The sequence below is a fragment of the Protopterus annectens genome, chromosome 9.part0, assembly GCF_019279795.1.
Source record: "Protopterus annectens isolate FY-2018-M chromosome 9.part0, PAN1.0, whole genome shotgun sequence".
NCBI lineage: Eukaryota > Metazoa > Chordata > Ceratodontiformes > Protopteridae > Protopterus > Protopterus annectens.
Genome location: NC_056743.1, coordinates 943,969,293 through 943,986,930, shown reverse-complemented (window position 1 = coordinate 943,986,930; position 17,638 = coordinate 943,969,293).

The following is a 17,638-nucleotide window of genomic DNA, read 5'->3' as shown; positions in this document are numbered from 1 at the left end:
ACTCTAGGGTTAGGTACTCAGCTGACTGTATAAGCCAAGTCCTCCAGCATCCTCTCTGTGAAACCAGTGCTTCGTGTCCCTGCTCCAAGTAGCTGACACACACCTGGGGAAGGCTGGTACAAATTTACCTGCTGTGCCCCCTTCTGCCCAGAGTATAAGGTAGTTATCACGGCCAACAGATACTCCACAACCAGCTACTCTATATGGCCCTTAACAAAGGGTGTCCAATTACACTGTGTAATATCAATACTAATACAAATGGTAGTAGCTGATCTCACAGCAAGACTCTCAGGAGTGGCCCCTACAGTGTCACCAAATAAATATAAGCATTCTCAAATATTATATATTTTCTAAAAGGACGTGACACACAAAATTAAATATATATAATAATAAAAGAACATGAAAATACTGAATATATATTTACAGTAAACCACAGAGATCAAATCACAGGAAATATTGAAAATAATATTGATGGACAGACTCAGACTCAGATAAATAAAGAAAAGCAATATCCAAAATAAGCTTCACTATATATTCTTGACCAATTCTGAGACTTACTATTCCCTACTTACTTAACAGAGCAAGGCAAGATGAAATATTTGAGAAGTCTTTCTAGTCAGACTCCAAAACAGAATACTCAATACTCAGAGATAACTCCCTGTAATATCTAAAAAATAGTATTTCCAGGGCTGGCAGAATTACCTCATCTGGTCAACTGACTCTAGGTTCCCACACTATCCCCTTTTTAAGTTGATAGAGAAATTTAGCATAGACATGTAAAAATGCATATTGAGAGCTTAAGCCCTGAGGCCAATTAACAGTCACAGCACTCCCCCTCTTTTTACGGAAGCTAATAAAGAATGGCTTCTTCCAGACCTACTGTCTGCAGTCCTATTCATCACTATAGGATGCCATTTTAATGGTTTTAACAGCTTATTTACATTTCCCTTATTTTTCTTAAAGTAAGCTAACTGGTTAACCTCTGCTCTTCCAGTGTTCTTGGTTACAGTATATGCATTTAATTAGTTAATACCAGCATGTATATTGCCTTTCTATCTAGCAGGACCTAGTGTTGATAAATTGTTCAACACTAGCAAACTTACAAATACATTTTGATATTCAAATGTCATACAGTTCTCTGTCTGATCTATACACTGTGGTGGACATGTAGGTGACTTTGAATCAAATTATGAAGTGTAAGATGGGTATAATATGCATTGTTAAATATCATCAATTGAGTAAAGACCAGTTTTATAATTAAATAAATGTCATACAGTTCTAATACATTTGTAACATAAGCATCTTGTATAAATCAATTTGATATTCAAAGAACATATTCTTTATAAAACTCCATCTGGCTGTGTTAGTACTTGCCCATATAATCACAATGGCCCTGAAAGCTAAAGTTGCAGAAGTATACACTTTTCTCATACCAGTTCACATCACAACTATTCCTTCTCTGAAGGTAAAAGCTTAGAAGATGACAGCAATTTAGATGGCACATCAGTAGCTAAGGAAATCACAGCAGGGTCAGAAGAATGACTTCTATACAAACATTACAGGGATTCAAAGACTTTACAGAACCTGTCAGGCTTCTACAGAGCCAGGAGATGGGAATCAGGAGCTTGAAAAGAAGCACAGAATATATCCAACAGAACATCCAACACAGGGGGACTGCAGAAGGGCAGGCTGAATCAAGAGCTCACAGTATCTCTACTAGACTTCAGAAACTTGGGAACAACCCCATTTCAAATGCTCCATCATATGTACCACAGTATCCCCCAAATGATAACTGCTCCATAGGGAAATCTGGTGAAAGAATCCTCTAAGTCTTCCTCAGACTCTAAGGAAAGAGGAAAATGCAGTTGACAGGAGTAAGCCAAGGACTCTTCCCCATAATCTGAATCTAGCACTTCATCAGAGGACTCAGACTCCCTGTGCTATTTAGGACTAGAAGATCATGGAACAGAAGGTAGTACTCTACAACCCCAGTCCTAAAGACATTAAAAAGGCCCCACGTGAAATCTTGCCATTCCTGGTGAGGATCCTTTGCCACAGAAGCCATAAGCATGGTCTTTGGTTTCTTTTTCAAGGGAACACCATCCCTAGGAGACTCAACTCCCTGTCTAGATTCAGTAATCTGGGGAATCCCCTAGACCTCTCCAGTATAGTCATCCATGGTTCCACCCTCCATGTCTGCAGCAGATCCATATGGAGAATCAGGAAATTAGGTCTCCTCTGAGACTAAATCAAAAATCTGAGGGAAAGAAAAAACGCATCCATCCCTGCATCTTCCCATTCAAATTCAGAATCTTGAATCTTTTCAGGAAAAGAGGAAGGCCTCTTTTTATCAGAAACTATAATTTTAATAAGGATCAATAAGCTGAACTAAAACGTGAACTGCCAGACCCAGCAAACTACTTCTATCCAAAGAAAACTGAGGAGGAGTAAATATATACTTGGTTTTCAGTTTCTTTTTGACAGGAAAAATCGGGACAAATGTGTTACTAATGGCAGCAGCAGATTCCCAAGGGTAGGCACAGCATTCTAACAACAGGGCCAACAAGAGTGGATCTCAACAGCCATAGAGGACATGGCTAACCCCCAGTCCATAGTGGTTGTAGGGGGTACACCAGTGGGATCAGAGGTAAAGAAGGACTGATCTGAGGTACAACAAATGGCCATAGCAGAGTCACCCACATGCAGTTTATATAAACTGCTAACCTGCTGTACTGGCATAGGCTGTTTATTTTTTGTCTGTCTGGGGATGGAAGCAGGACTGCCCATGAGAACAGTCGTCTGGTGCCATGGTCAAGTCAAAAATGGTGTCTCTTTCCAGGGAATATAAGCAGCAATTGCTGGCAAACAGTACCAGCCCACAAAGGTTACTTTTTTGACAGAAAAATGCAGAAAAAAAGCACTGTAAAACACTGTGCTAGTGCCAAAAGACTAAAATAAACCCAATTTTGTCATAGAAAAAAGTTTTGCATTTACTTTACATCACTTTTAAATGGAGAAAAAAATGAGCACTCCATTTAAAAGTTACAGTTCTCTAGACAGTCCGTTAAAACACAACACTCCTAGCTTTAGCATAACTTTCCTGAATAGGAAATTAAAAAAAAATCAACAAAATTAAGAAAATGGAAGTTTTTTTCTCCTAAAATGGAACTTGTATGCCCAGGAAAGGGTAGCACAAGCTGATCACTGATCCTTAAAAGCCTCAGAGGAGTGCACTCTTCGATGGTAGGACAGATCTGAAGGGCTTTGCACAGAAACTTGTCTTTTAGTCAGATCATCTCAGCTCAAGCTGCCTAACAGTTTGGGCACATAGAGGGTGACCTGAAGATTTGGAAGCTGACTGCTAATATCCTTGGCAGGATATAACCCATATTGCTAAGGCTACTGCATCAGTCATCAATATGATGAACATTCTATCAGTCCCTGGGTCAGCATGTGCAGAGAGACAAAGGGAAATAAGAGAGTCCAGTCTGCTGGATGAGGAATTAACACCTAGAAAGGAAATATTTCCTCCCACTGCCATTTATAACCTTAATGGATGACCTTCAAAGCCCATTTGTCTGAAACTATTGGCTTCCAAAGAGCAAAATGAATATTCAGACTTTCTGTAAGGGAAAGGGACTGCCAGGGGGTGGGTGAAGGACAAGGTACCTTAAGTACCTATTCTGACTTCGACTGTTCTTGGTTTGAGGAGGTTCGTGAATTTTCTTTGGATCCTGCCTGCAATTTCTTCTTAACCATCTGTTTACTCACATTTTGTTGACACTATTTTTATTTATTTATTTATTTTGCCAAAAATGGTTAGAGAACCCCTTAGAAAACCTGAAAAATGAGGGTTGGAAAATCTTAGAGCTTTCCTGTAATAACTTACCCTTTTCATCACTTTTAGAGGACGTCTACAGCACAGGAACCAAAACTAAATCTCTATCCAAAGAAGAATGTAAAATCACATTTTTCACATTCTCTGGGAGGTTCTGAGAATGCAGCAAGGCAAACCTCCTCAAAACAGAATTATCAACTCAGACACACGCACACTGTAAACAATGGGTTGTGACTTGTAAAATGGAAGACACCAAACTATTTCAAGTAGATTTCCCCCACAAGATAAAACTAGAGAGCACATTCCTTGTTCTTTCACAATTCATCAGAATACATGTTAACACAGACTTATCAGAAAGAGCAGTACTGGAATTTCCACATGTTCAGCAGTATGATTAACTGAAGCTATAACTTCTGGGTCAGGTTTGGGAACAATGTATAAAAACTTAACACTGAGGAACATTCTGTCTACCATTTTAGGGGCAGCAGGCTGACTATCCTGAAAACTGCAGGCAGTGAAACACACATCCTCCAGAGTTGACAGAACTGGAAGAATGGGTGAAGGCTCTGGAAACTTCTGTTAACAGCTTATTTTCTGAGAGACGGAAAAACTTCAGTTGACTTCAGTGGAAACATTCTAAAGAGATACACCAACAGGAAGAATCAGAAACTGAGCCCACCTCAGAGTCTAAATCAGAAAACTCTGTCCCTTCCTCTTCCTGCCCAGATTCAGAATCTTCAAGGAAAGAATTATCCCTCTTTCATTTACCACTATTTAGTTTTGGAGTTAACTCAGAGTTAAGGCTTTTAGTTGTTAATAAACTGCTTCCTTTAGTCCAGGGTTTGATTCCCTCATCCTCTGTCTTTCTACTGTGCAACTCTGAACAAATTACTTAACCAGACAGTGCTCTTGAGAATGTAAGCTAGTTTCCTGGATCACGTACCTAGCACCTACCTATGAATCTAATAGGTCACAATGATTAATTATAAAAAGTAATGAAATACTGAATTAAGATGCATGGACACTGTTGAATTACTACATAGGACAGCCTAGAACAGAAAGTGTAAAAGCAACATGAACCAATGACATGCATAAATACTGACATGCAAGGACTGGTTTCATTAATAATGGCCTGATTTAACAAGTCTTTGGTTTTAGGGCAACTATAGGCTATGGAGGTATCACACAAATGTTAGCAGTGAGGAACATGGTAACATTTCAAAAATAAAACAAAAACAGGGTATCACAAGTTAATGGCATCACTACTGAAAGAAAAAGAACTATGAGAACTAGGAGATGCTATCAGGCTGATTTGGTGGAAGACAGATCAAGTCGCAAAAACTGCCTGTTTGCTCATGTCAGAAGATGGTATTGGAGAAGTCCCACTGGAAAAGCTTTACCTGGCAGAAAGCTCGGGATTGAAGTACCTGCATTAGGGTGCAAGCCCAACAAGGTATCTCCATGTATTCTAACTGGGATCATGGCTGTGCTGAAGCACACATTCCCACAGAGTCCCATGTAGAATACACTACACTAATTTCCAAGGTAGTGTGTTGAATGTTGTTAAGAGTACATAAAGTTCCCACCTTCACTGGTTAGTGGCTACAAAAAATAAGTTATGTACTTACTATAACATTCCATGTGATGTCCATCTCATCCTTTATTCCTAATGATGTGTCGGATCCAATCCTCTGGATCCATCTCGGCCTTTACATAAGCTCGAGGACGTCAGCCAACCTTGTGGGCATTTTCCCTACCCATAATGCAACCGTTCTATAACCTCAGATCTTGTTTGCCCTCTAGCAGTGACTAGAAGTATACATTACCAAGAATGTGTAATATAGACACATTACCCAAGACTCTCTCTCAGAGGCTGTAGAGTCCTATAAAATCCAATTAGAGCTACTCAGTCTACCAGGAGGGGAAATGGTGGGTGGGTTGTGAGAATAAAGGATGAGATGGATAACACACATGGAATGTTATAAGTACATAATTTCTTTACGTGTTCTTGTCAATCTCATTTTTATTCTCATTGATGGGTCTGTGTCCCTAGCTACGTAATTCTTGGCTGGCTCATGGAAGAATATTCCTCAGAACCATAAAACCAAAGGATACTCTACTCCTACAGGCCAAATCTAACTTGGTAATGGGTGATAAAAGTATATGGTTTCACCCATGCAGCTGCAGCACATATGCTGTCTAGGGGTAATCTGCCTAGGAAAGCTGCTGAAGTGGCTACTGACCTGGTAGAATGAGTTTGATAGGATTTGGAATAGTCTTGTGGTTAGAATTGTATATTAAAGATATACATTGTGATAGCCAATTGGATAGTGTTACCTTAGAAACTAGCTGGCCTTTTCTAATGTCTGAATATGACAAAGAGCTGATCTGACTTTCTGAATTGTGATGCCCTGGGCAAATAGAAACACAATTGTCTATGGACATCTTAAAAGGTGGGGAGTGTACTCTCCTTTGTTTTGGAAGTTTGGAAAGAACACTGGTAATTCAATACACTGGTTGAGGTTAGTTTCTAAAACCACCTTAGGTAAAATGGAAGGGTTCATTCTCAAACTCTGTCTTTATGAAAAATTATGTATGGATGCTTAGAGGATAGGGCCTATAATTCAGAAACTCTTCTTGCTGAGGTTATAGCTACTAAAAGAAGCATCTTCCATGATGAGTATTTCAATTCACATGTAACAGAAGGCTTGAAAGGTGGGCAAACCAGCTTTGACAATACAAAATTCAAATCCTAAGGTGGAATAGGGTTTCTGTATGGAGAGTGAATTAAGGAAGTACCTTTGAGGAATGCCTTACAAAGTCTGTTTGAAATTATGGTGGTTCCATTGTCTCATGTGAAAATTAGCGATGGCTGCTAATTGAACCCCAATAGTAGCTGCAGCAGCTCCCTCAATGAATAATTTGGCTAAAAAGTACAGAATAGAACGTAAAAGTGCTGTGAAAGGATCTATGTGATTAACATTAGACCAGGTCACAAATCTTTGCCATTCACTCTTGTACAGTTTCCGAGTAGAGTTCTTCTGGGAAGAAAGCAAAATGTGTTTTACTGGAGAAGAAAGCAGAGGAAACCTGGCTATCATGGGAAGCAGAGCAGCCAAGTTGTCACTTAGAGACTGTGTAGGCTTGGATGAAGTTCTCCTGATGGATGTGTCAGTAAATCCAGAACTGGGTCCAGGATCTATGGTCTCTTGTGTACATGAGGTCGGATAAAGGGGAACCATATATGTTGATGCCAATAGGGAGCAATTAGGATTACTGTGGTCTCCAACAAAGTGGCTTTCTATTTGGGAATCAGAGATATTGGTGGGAAAGCATAAAGTAGTCCTGGGGGACCAACAGTGAACAAGTACATCCCTAGGTGACTCCTCTGTTGGGGGGATCAGAGCAAAGTAGTTGCTGCATTTGGCATTGATGAGTGATGCAAAAAGATCACAGCAAAGCTTGCCCCATTTCCAGATCATCTCTTCTGCCAATTTCTGACTGAGGGACCACTAGTGTGGCCAAAGAATGGCTCTGCTCAATTTGTCTGCAATCACATTGGATTTCCTCAGGATGTGCATTGCTATGAGAAAGCAGTTGGAGGCCTCTGCCCATCGCCAGACTCTCATGGCTTCTCCACTTAAGGGGTAAGATCTAGTTCCCCCTTGTTTGTTTATATACCAGAGCTCTGGCATGTCTGATTGAATTACTATTGTACCTAGAGGAAGAGAGTTCTGGAATGCTTGCAATGCTAGGAGCACCGCTCTCATCTCTAGAACATTTATGTGCAAATGTGCCTTGTGTTTTTGCCAAGTGCCTTGGACTGTGTTCCCCAGCTAATGCTCCTCCACCCTATCTGGAACACATCCATAGTCACAGTAGCTTGGGGGTGAGAAAGGGTGGGCCTTGAGGGACGAGGGGAGAGTTGAGCCACCATTGCAGGTCTCTTTTGCAAGAGTTGGTTAGAATGATCTTGTGCGACACTGGAAGGTCCCAAAAGGACCACTGTGTTGAGAGTAGCCACAAAAGGATTCTCGTATGTTGTTGAGGTAGTGGTATTAATACAATCGAAGCAGACATTTTGCCTAGAACCTGTAGGACTTGATTGGCAGGAGCCTTTTTCTTGTTGATCAGCATCCCTACATAAAGTTGAAGATCATGTACTCTTTCTTGTGGAAGCATTGCTGACATCATTATTGTGTTTATCTGAGCTCCTATGAAAACCAAGGATTCACATGGCACTAGAGTACATTTTTCTTAATTTATGGTGATTCCAAGGGATGAACAAAGTTGAAGGGCATATTCCCTGGCTTTCTGAAAAAGATGCCAATTGTCCAGATATGGAAATGCACAGAATCCTTTGCATCTCAGGTATGCTGCTACTACTGCCATGCATTTGAACACTCAGCGGGCTATAGTGAGACTAAAGGGCAGAGCTCGAAACCAAAAGTGAATGGCTCCTAGCCGGAAGCGTAAAAACCTTCTGGATTGCCTGCTCATTAGAATGTGGTAGTACACATCCTGAAGGTCTATGGAGCACATCTAGCTGTCGTTTTCCAAGACAGGAAGTATTGACTGCAGTGTTACCATCCAGAACTTGCTCTTTTTTACAGACCTGTTTAGAATGCTGAGATCCAGGATGGGTCCTCCAGTCCCCTGTTTTCTTTGGAACTAAAAAGAATCTTGAGTAAATTACGGATCTTCTCTGGTCTGCAAGGACTTGTTGGGAGACTCCTATGTTTAGCAACTTTTGAACTGGTGGAATGTCTGGAACTTATGTGCTTATAGGAGCAGGATAGGTGAAGGAAATGACATATCCCCTTGATGTGCTCTGCACTCATCTTTCATTTGTGATGGTTTGCCAGGTTTCTTGGTGCAGAGAGAAATGATCCCTGATTGCCTCCAGAGCAGAGAAATTGGGCACTCCTTCAGTACCGCTCATAGGGCTTTCAAATGAAAGATTCTCTGGAGCCTTGATTATGTGGGCCTCCTCTGCCATGAGGTCACCATCTACCATTACTGTTCCTCCCTCTGCCCTGGGGGAACTGTCACCTTGTGTGTCATGGAAGGACCTGTGTGATTTTCTGAACCACATTTTCCAACTACCCTTTTGACCCTTTGGTAACGGTCTGGTGGGTGTAGAAAAATGTACTCCAATGGCAGACAAGATCTTGCTTTCTTGTTCAAACCTAGTGAGCGTTTCTTTCACTTTCAGTCCAAAAAGAGAAGAGCTGTCAAAAGGGGCGTTAAATGTAGACTTGAAGGGCTCAGCAAGTCGCAAAGGTGCATCCAGGCCTGTCTCCAAAGAATACCTGAACTTGCAGCTCTACTCGTTCCATTTGCTGCATACAATATGAGCCTCATGGAAGAGTTTACTACAGAATTAAGGGTGGCGAGCTAAACATAAAGTTGCTACTGCATCAACTACAGTTCCTTGGAGGGAGACTGGGAGTTCTTTTAACAGGTCCCTCTGAACTACCTTACCCATTTCACTAGGCTACAGAGACCAAAGCTTCATAACATTGAAAACTACAACGTGCATGTAAATAACATCCCCTCCACCTATAACACCACCTAACAGACACACTTTCCACTACATTTTTGCTTCCCATATCTATCCATAGTCCTAGCGTCTTTATTAGGGGCATGGATAGAGGAGCTAGTCTCAGATAACTCCTTTTTAGTAGCTGCCGTCATGACCATGGTATCAACTGCAACTCCTTTAGTAAAAAAAACCTTTATCCCTAGGAGCAGTAATGAACTTATTTGGCCTTGTAGGAGTAGGCTCTATAGAATCTGGGGTCTCCCAGGCCTTCCTAGAGATTAAGTCCATAAGCTCGTCAGAAGGAGGAGTCACCGAAGAGGACGAAGGGTGAGACCCAAAGGCCTTCAGGTAAACTGGCTCCTCAGCCAAAGTGGGGGTTGGACTGCCGGTCACCTCTCCGTTGTAATAATTCCAGGATGACTCCAAATGAGACATCATCAGGAGGTGACCTTGGGGACTTTTCTGCCTCAACGAAGTTAGTGTCTGATGTGACAGACTCCTCCAGGGAGTCGAGGTGCTTCCTCTTGCAGATCCTCTTTCAAGGGACTTCCTCAGTGTGATGCTCAGGAGATGTATCAGAAGGGGGGAGTCTCCTGGTGGACAACCTGGGTCATGAGGTCTCTGCGATCCTGGGGAAGAGTTACTTGAGAGGACAAAGACATCTGGCCCACAGAGGAAGGAAGATCCGATGAAGGATGTGCCTTAGACTCAGTAGGAGTCAAAACCCTCCTCATAACCTTGAAGGCAGACTGCCTCCTCTTCAAGAACTCCCCCAGATCTGACAAAGAGGTTGTCAGAGCCAAAGGCATCCATGGAACTAGCAACAGAAGCTCCAAAGCCACGGTAGGAGCAGAACTCACCCACGCCAAAGCCCCAAGACGCAGAGTCAGATCTAGAGAGATCCGAGCTAGCTCCGAGGATCTGACCAGTGAGTGTCAACTCCTAAAGGTATCCCACTCTGAATAGATGGAAATGCTCAGCGTGAATGTCTGCTCAGAGGAAACCAAAGGTCCTGGAGCCAACAAAGACAAAATCCGGAGATCAAAGCCAAAGGACAGATCAGAGTAGGAACAGTTACTAGGGAGGTGGGCTGCATCTGATCTGATTCCTTTGGGATCAAATCCAATAGAAGTTTGGCCAGGGCTGAAGTCTTCAGCAACCTCTGCACAGCCCTATATACATCTTCATTGGATAAGCTCCTGGTAGACTTAGTAGAAAGAGATGGGGATCTAGATTTAGTCAGCAATGGTGATGGGAGCCATGAAGTCATTGGTTCAAGGGAAGGCGATCGGCTCCAATGTGGAGTTTGTGTCGATGCTGATGACATCAGAGCCAAAGGTTACATCGGTTCCAATGCAGTCTTGGATCCAGGAATGACCATCTGCTCCAAGGATACTGGTGGAGTAGAGACTTGAGGAGTTTTGGGTCTCAGCTCAGATGAAGCTTTTGGAGCCAAGGATGCCCTCTTTGAAGTCTTGTCTAGAGATTTTGAGGACTCTGAAGAAATAACCTCTGAAAAAGGGTTTTTTAATAAACCCTTTAAAATCAACCTATTTTTATGCTCCAAAAGTACTCGCTGATTAAACCCATGACATATGGAGCAATTTTCTTGGAGATGAAGAGGCCTCAAGCAATAAACACAGAAAATGTGAGAATCACTAAGGGGGATTTTTCTGCATTTTTCACATTTCTTGAAATCTAACTGCTTCACCTCCAGTTTTCAAGACATACTAATAATCTAAAAGCACACACATACAAAATGCACTGAGGGAGAAACAGAAGAAAGGGTGGTGGAAAATAAGAGAAAAATATTTTTCTTACAATATACACACTGTATTAAAAAAGATAACAGCAGCATTGAACCAAACGATTTAACTGAGCGCTTTTCATCTGCTGATATAGCAGGACTTCATCAGAAAAAAAAGTCAAATAGTCAGCATAAATACCCATGAAACCAAAGAAAATGTCACATAATTAATTAAACCAATTAATCAGTTAAAGTGTAAGATTTAAAAAAGCAAAATGTATATTAAAAATATGTGTGTGCATATATATATATATATATATATATATATATATATATATATATACACACACACACACACACAAATTGTTATATAATAAATAATTACAATAAATGTAATGTATAAACCTTAGAATAATAAAAGACTTAAAATATATATATATAAAACAAATAAATAACATATATAAATTAGATAGCACACATAGATTTTAGTTTCAGTAAACTAGCAATGGAAATAACACCAAGCCCAGGAAAACGAGAAGCATTACATTTTAACTGCCATCTAAGTTCCAAGAATACAAGAAAAAAGTCACAAGGACCCCCTCTAAGATCTGTGACTACATTGTCAATGGCAGAATATTTGAAAGCATGAGTAGAAAAAATTTTTATGTGCATATAAGATGCATTACGTTCGTCCTTTTTAGAGATGTCATAATTATGTTGATAGATTCTATACCTAAATTGCCTGATAGTTTTGTCAATGTAAAAACAGTTACAACATTGGCATAAAGCAACATAAACAATACCTTTACTGTCACAATTAAATCTCCTTTTGTGTTTGATTTGTCCAAAACCATATACAAAACAATCAGTACCTTCAAGAATGAATCTACACTGTGAACAACGTCCACATTTGGACATTCAGCCAGTAGGTAAAGATGGCAAAGGCCTTTCAATGAGGTTTTTCAAACACATCTTTTCGATACACTATAACGGGTTGTTCACCCAATTTATTAAAAATATCAGTTTTAATAACAGTACACACAACAAAATCATCCTCCAACTTAAATGGATGATTAGAGGAGGGAAGGAATGGCAGAAAAAATTGTCTTCTAACTAAAATGGATGATGGAGATAACCCTCTAACTTAAACAGGCCCCTGATCTTAAATGGGGTAGGGAAGTCTCACTCTATCAAAGAATAATAATAAGGATAACAATAATAGTAATAATAATAATAATAATCTAATTAAACAATTAGCAAGCAATTACCAATACTTAGGCCAGAGCTCAGCTAAACAGGAACCTCTTCACTGCGCAGCAAATGAGATCTGAGGTTATAGAACAGTTGCATTATGGCTAAGGACAAATGTCCATGAGCTTGGCTGAGAACCTCGAGCTTAATGGATCCGAGGGATCAGATCTGACCCATCAATGAGAATAAAGATGAGACTAACAATACATCTAAAATTACTGTCATACTTTCATAGTGTCATACAGCAATGAAGATTAGCAGAAATGAACAGACAGAGGATAGTTGCTTAATGGTCAAAGGGGGGTGGGGGTCAAACACATTATAAGAAAAATGTCCACACTCCTTAAGCATAAATTTTGAAGTATGCTAAGCATTTGAGCGACCTTTGTATCTGTAAGCAGCATTTAATATATATCATATGCTGTATACTTAATTTTGTTTACTTTTCTCATACCTGATCTTACTGTGCACCCTTTGTCCTTACCTTCTTTGAAACACCCAATTGAATAAAGATGTGTTGAGCTGACTGTGAATGACACTAAAGCTGAAAAAATAGTGAACCTACTAGCTGATAAATTCAGCTCTAACTTTACCACTCTGTCTTCTCCCTTCTGTCTGCCACTCATGATATACAGGAAACTGGCTCACCTCCAGCTATCACACAAGTCCAAGTCCTAAAAATGCTATCAAAAGCTAAAAATACTCCATCAATGGGTCCTGACAATAGCCCTGGATGAAACTTCAATAGCATGAGCATGATTTAGCCACATCCCTAACACTGTTCAGTCTCAGCCTCCTTGCAGGTTTGTACTGGGTGAATGGAGAACAGCTAGTCTTTCTCCTGCATAAGGAAGGACCTTCTGCAGATCATAAGTCTGACCAGCCCCATGTGCAAAGTCATGGAGAGATTTATCATGGAATTAATCAATCAGGACAAAGGGAAACTCAAAACACTGGAGTCCTCTCAATTTGGATTAGTCAAGGGCAGGTCATCCTTACTCAAACTTGTGGATATTTTTGAAAAGGTGACCAAAGCAATGGATGAAGGCAAAACACTAAACACTGCATACCTTCACCTGGCCAAAACTTCTGACAATTCCCCACTCAGGCATAGTAAAAAAAGTTTAATAAACTGGGAATAAAACCCCTATGTCACCCACTAGATTGCCAGCTGGCTCACAGATAGGATTCAATCAAAATTTGGTAAGTTACTCCCACAAAGAGTTCAGTCATTAGTACAATCCCTCAGGGTTCTGGGTGAGGGAACTCTCCTGTTTGGCATCTAATTTTCTAAAGAAAAAGTCCAACATTTAGGGCTCTGGCTGACAAAGTTTGCAAATGACTGCAATCTAGGAACAGTCTCTGAATCCCCAAATGACTTAGCCAGCATGCAGGTATGTTTTTCCTAAACAAATACATGGTGCCAAAATCATGGACAAACTAAATGCTAAAAAATGCATTACTGTATCCTTTGGGAAATCACCTACCCCAGGGAACTAATATTAACAATACACCTCTAAGATGACCCAGTTGTTCAGGATTTGGAAAGTTAAATGGACAGTGTCTAACCCCCTTTACTCAGCCCTCTTTAGGCCAGTCATTGAATATAATACCCACTTTGGCATGCATCTGCCCAGACACATGCAACAACTGGAATGACCACAGGGGTACCTTACTAAAAGGATACAAGGCCTAGGCAACATGTCCTACATGGACCACCACAAAGGCCTTTCACTACACTCGATACCCTACAGACTGCTAAAAGGTGGCCAGAGTCTGGTATACAAGGCAAAATCATGGACAGAAACTAAATGCCAAAAAATGCATTATTGTATTTTTGGGATTTACTGCACATCGGCAAGTCAAACTGCATTAAAAATACTTAATCTAGGAATGTAAATCTCTTCTGCAACATCAATAGAATGTTTTGGAGGGACAGGTGCATCTCACAGAGGATACTGTTGCTGTGGAAAAGACTCCCCATCCACATGAAACGCAGTTCATCCCTGTCCATATTCAAGTGCAACTTAGACTTGTGGATGAGAAACAGAAAATTTACCCAAGGACTGCCCCCTGTACTACTAATGGACAGAGAAAGCTCCTAAACTTTATCACATGCATGGGTCCCCTTCAATTATCTAAGATTTGATTCCAGTTATTCTCATCAGGGATAATACATAATTATAGACCATGGCATGGGTAAGGCCAATTACACCAAATGGGATGTTACTTTAAGCACAAAAAAGGAAACTGTCAAGGCTTATAATGACCCACAAGGGCAGCTAGTCTAGTACTTGTCCACAAACCTAAGACTGCTCAGATTAGAGTCTCAAAAATGGCACACAGTTTACAACATAAGAAATAAAAACAAATTACTACAATCATTATTATAAACAAGTAAGACCGGGCCTTTTACATCCATGGCTCATAAGATAAGATGCAAGCTGTACAAATAAATTCATATTAACAGTAGAGATGGCACACTGTATCCAAAGAATAATCAACGGGATCAGCATTCTTGAGATCACACACACACACACACACACACACACACACACACACACACACACACACACACACACACACACCATGTACAAAAAAAATTCCACCTATATAGACTTTCAAAAGAAATCCAGTATTCTTCAATCTTTAATGTTAATACTGTATACTTTAAAAATTTAGATGAGGAGAGAGACTTGAAAGAAAATGATTTTATTTTGAAAAGCATCAGGAGTAAAGCATTCTCTTCAGTGGTGAGCTATCAATGTTTTCACATGAATTCTAAATCTGAGGGTTAAACAGGACAGAACAGAATTGAAAAAGATATGCCATTCACCTTCCCTAAGGGTATTCAGTTCTCAGTGCCTAATCTATTAGTATCTCTAGTAAAAAACAGGGCATCACACAGTAGCTAAATTATTCATAAGGGGTCTTAGAGTTCTATAAGCAGCAACAGCAGCATAAGACAGCTACTGCAACAGTGGAAGTCAGCTGGCCAGTGTAGCCTGCTGCAGCCACTACACTGGTTATACAGAAAACATATATATGGGTGGGTGGGTGTGTGTGTATTTTCTCTCTCTCGCTCTCTCTCTCTCTATATATATATATATATATATATATATATATATATATATATGTGTGTGTGTGTGTGTGTGTGTGTGTCAATATACATGTATGTATATTTAAGGGCATTAGGGAGGGCTAAATAGGGAACATTTTTGCATGTCTAAGCAAACTTTTCACCATTAGCCCAAATCTGTAAACCTCAATTTATCAAAATACTTTAAACAATCAAACTGTTTTAATGTATATTTTGTAAAGTCTGTATACAACATTCTTGAAAAAGAGTGGCAACTTTACCATTTGTGTATTTACCACATAATTTTCCTTTGACTATTTGTCTTGTATTGCATCTGCTTCAATTTATATTATTCCTAAACAAAGCATTTTTCAGTGCAAGATTGTATATCTCTTAGCTTTCTAATGTTACCCAATATCTTTGCCTTTTGGCCTTGGTCATGACCGAAAAAAAATCTTCAGTTCAGCTCATTCATCTGGTTAACAAATGAAAAATTAAATTAAATAAAGCTCTCATTTAGAAGAGAAAGAATATGTTAAAGCAGTTCAACATTTCATCAGAATTTCCCACTTAAGGACAACTGGAATGGTGCATTTGATAGATGCTCAGTAGGCAGGCATATCACGGAGTTAAAAGCCGCTCTGTATATTACAGTTGTGAAGGTAAAGGTAGATGACTCACTGAAATAACATTTTTCAAGGGAAGTCTTTTTATATATCGAATTTAAGAATGACACTACAAACCAAAGCAGTGAGGGAAATCAAGAATACAATAGGAAAACATGCAATTTTTCAGAGTAACGAGTGAAGGAATAAGAGACAAATCTGAAAACATTTTATTTTTATTCTATTTTATTTGCAGTCGGTTTACCAGGATAGTCCATTGGACCATTTGAACCCGTTTTCAATGGAGTCCGGGGGAGAAAAGCTCCAATAACAATCTTGGTTACAATAGTTTATAGATGATATTTATACAAAGGTTGTAGTTTTGAGCAAAACATTTACAATTGATACAGCAAACATTACAAATAATGCAGACCAGTGATGAGGTTAAAATTGAAACAGACTGGCAATGGAACATTGCATTGTGGCAGCTGAGAGGCATTTCTTATTAGGAATATACAGATAACAGTTACAGTTTGATGCATTATTTACAAATAGTATATAAGTAACAGGAATATAAATATATGGAGAGTTGATAGAAGAAGAATGTTTTTGATGAGAATAGAGATTGAGAGAGAGAGAAGGAAACTGAAGCATGGAATGAAGGGAAGAAGGAGTTTGCCATCATCAGTTATGTGGGGAGAGAGCAGGAGCATTCCAATTGGGAAGAGATTTTTTGAAACAGTAATGGTTAGAAGTGATACGAATGGAAGGTGGTAGGGAGTTCCTGAGACGTGCTAGACAATAAGATAGAAGATTTTTGCCTGGTGGATGGGATGGTTTGTACACTTCTATTAGATTTTGATTATTGGACCTTAATACTCGATCAGGTAGGTACATTTTAAAGGTATAAGAGAGGGAGGGACAGATGGAGGGGTTGAAAATGAACTTGTGTGCAAGAGTTAGTTGAGTATAGATGAGATGATCTGGAAGTTCTAGCCATTTTAGTTTTTGGAGAGAGGAACAGTGATGGGAGGAGGAATTATGGCTGGTAGCAAATTTGGCAATTTGGTTGCAGCAGGAGGAAAGTTGCGTTTCTAGAGAGGATTGTAGGTTAGTGAGAAGAGGTGTTCCATAGAGAAGATAGGGGATAAGAAAAGAAGTAGAGAGAGTTACTTTAGTGGCAGGTGTAAGGTAATGATTTTGTCGGTAGAGCATGCCTAGTTTTTGATGGGTTTTTTTGATATTTAGTTGTAAATGGGAGTGGAATTTAAGCTGGTTATCGATTTGGACCCCAAGTAATTTGGTCTCTGATACCAGTTCCAGAGGTATATTGTTTTGGCTAGTAATAGTGAAAGAGTTTATGTTGAATGAGGTAGCTTTACAGGGAGTAAAATACCATTAGTTTGGTTTTAGAGGCATTTAATGCAAGGTGGTTTCTTTTCATCCATAATTCGGTGGTTGAAAAAGCTTCCTGAGCAAGTTTTAGGAGTGTAGGGGTAGATGTGGCAGAGAAGATCATAGTTGAATCATCTGCATATTGAATGATATTTGAGAAAGGAATAATTAAAAAATT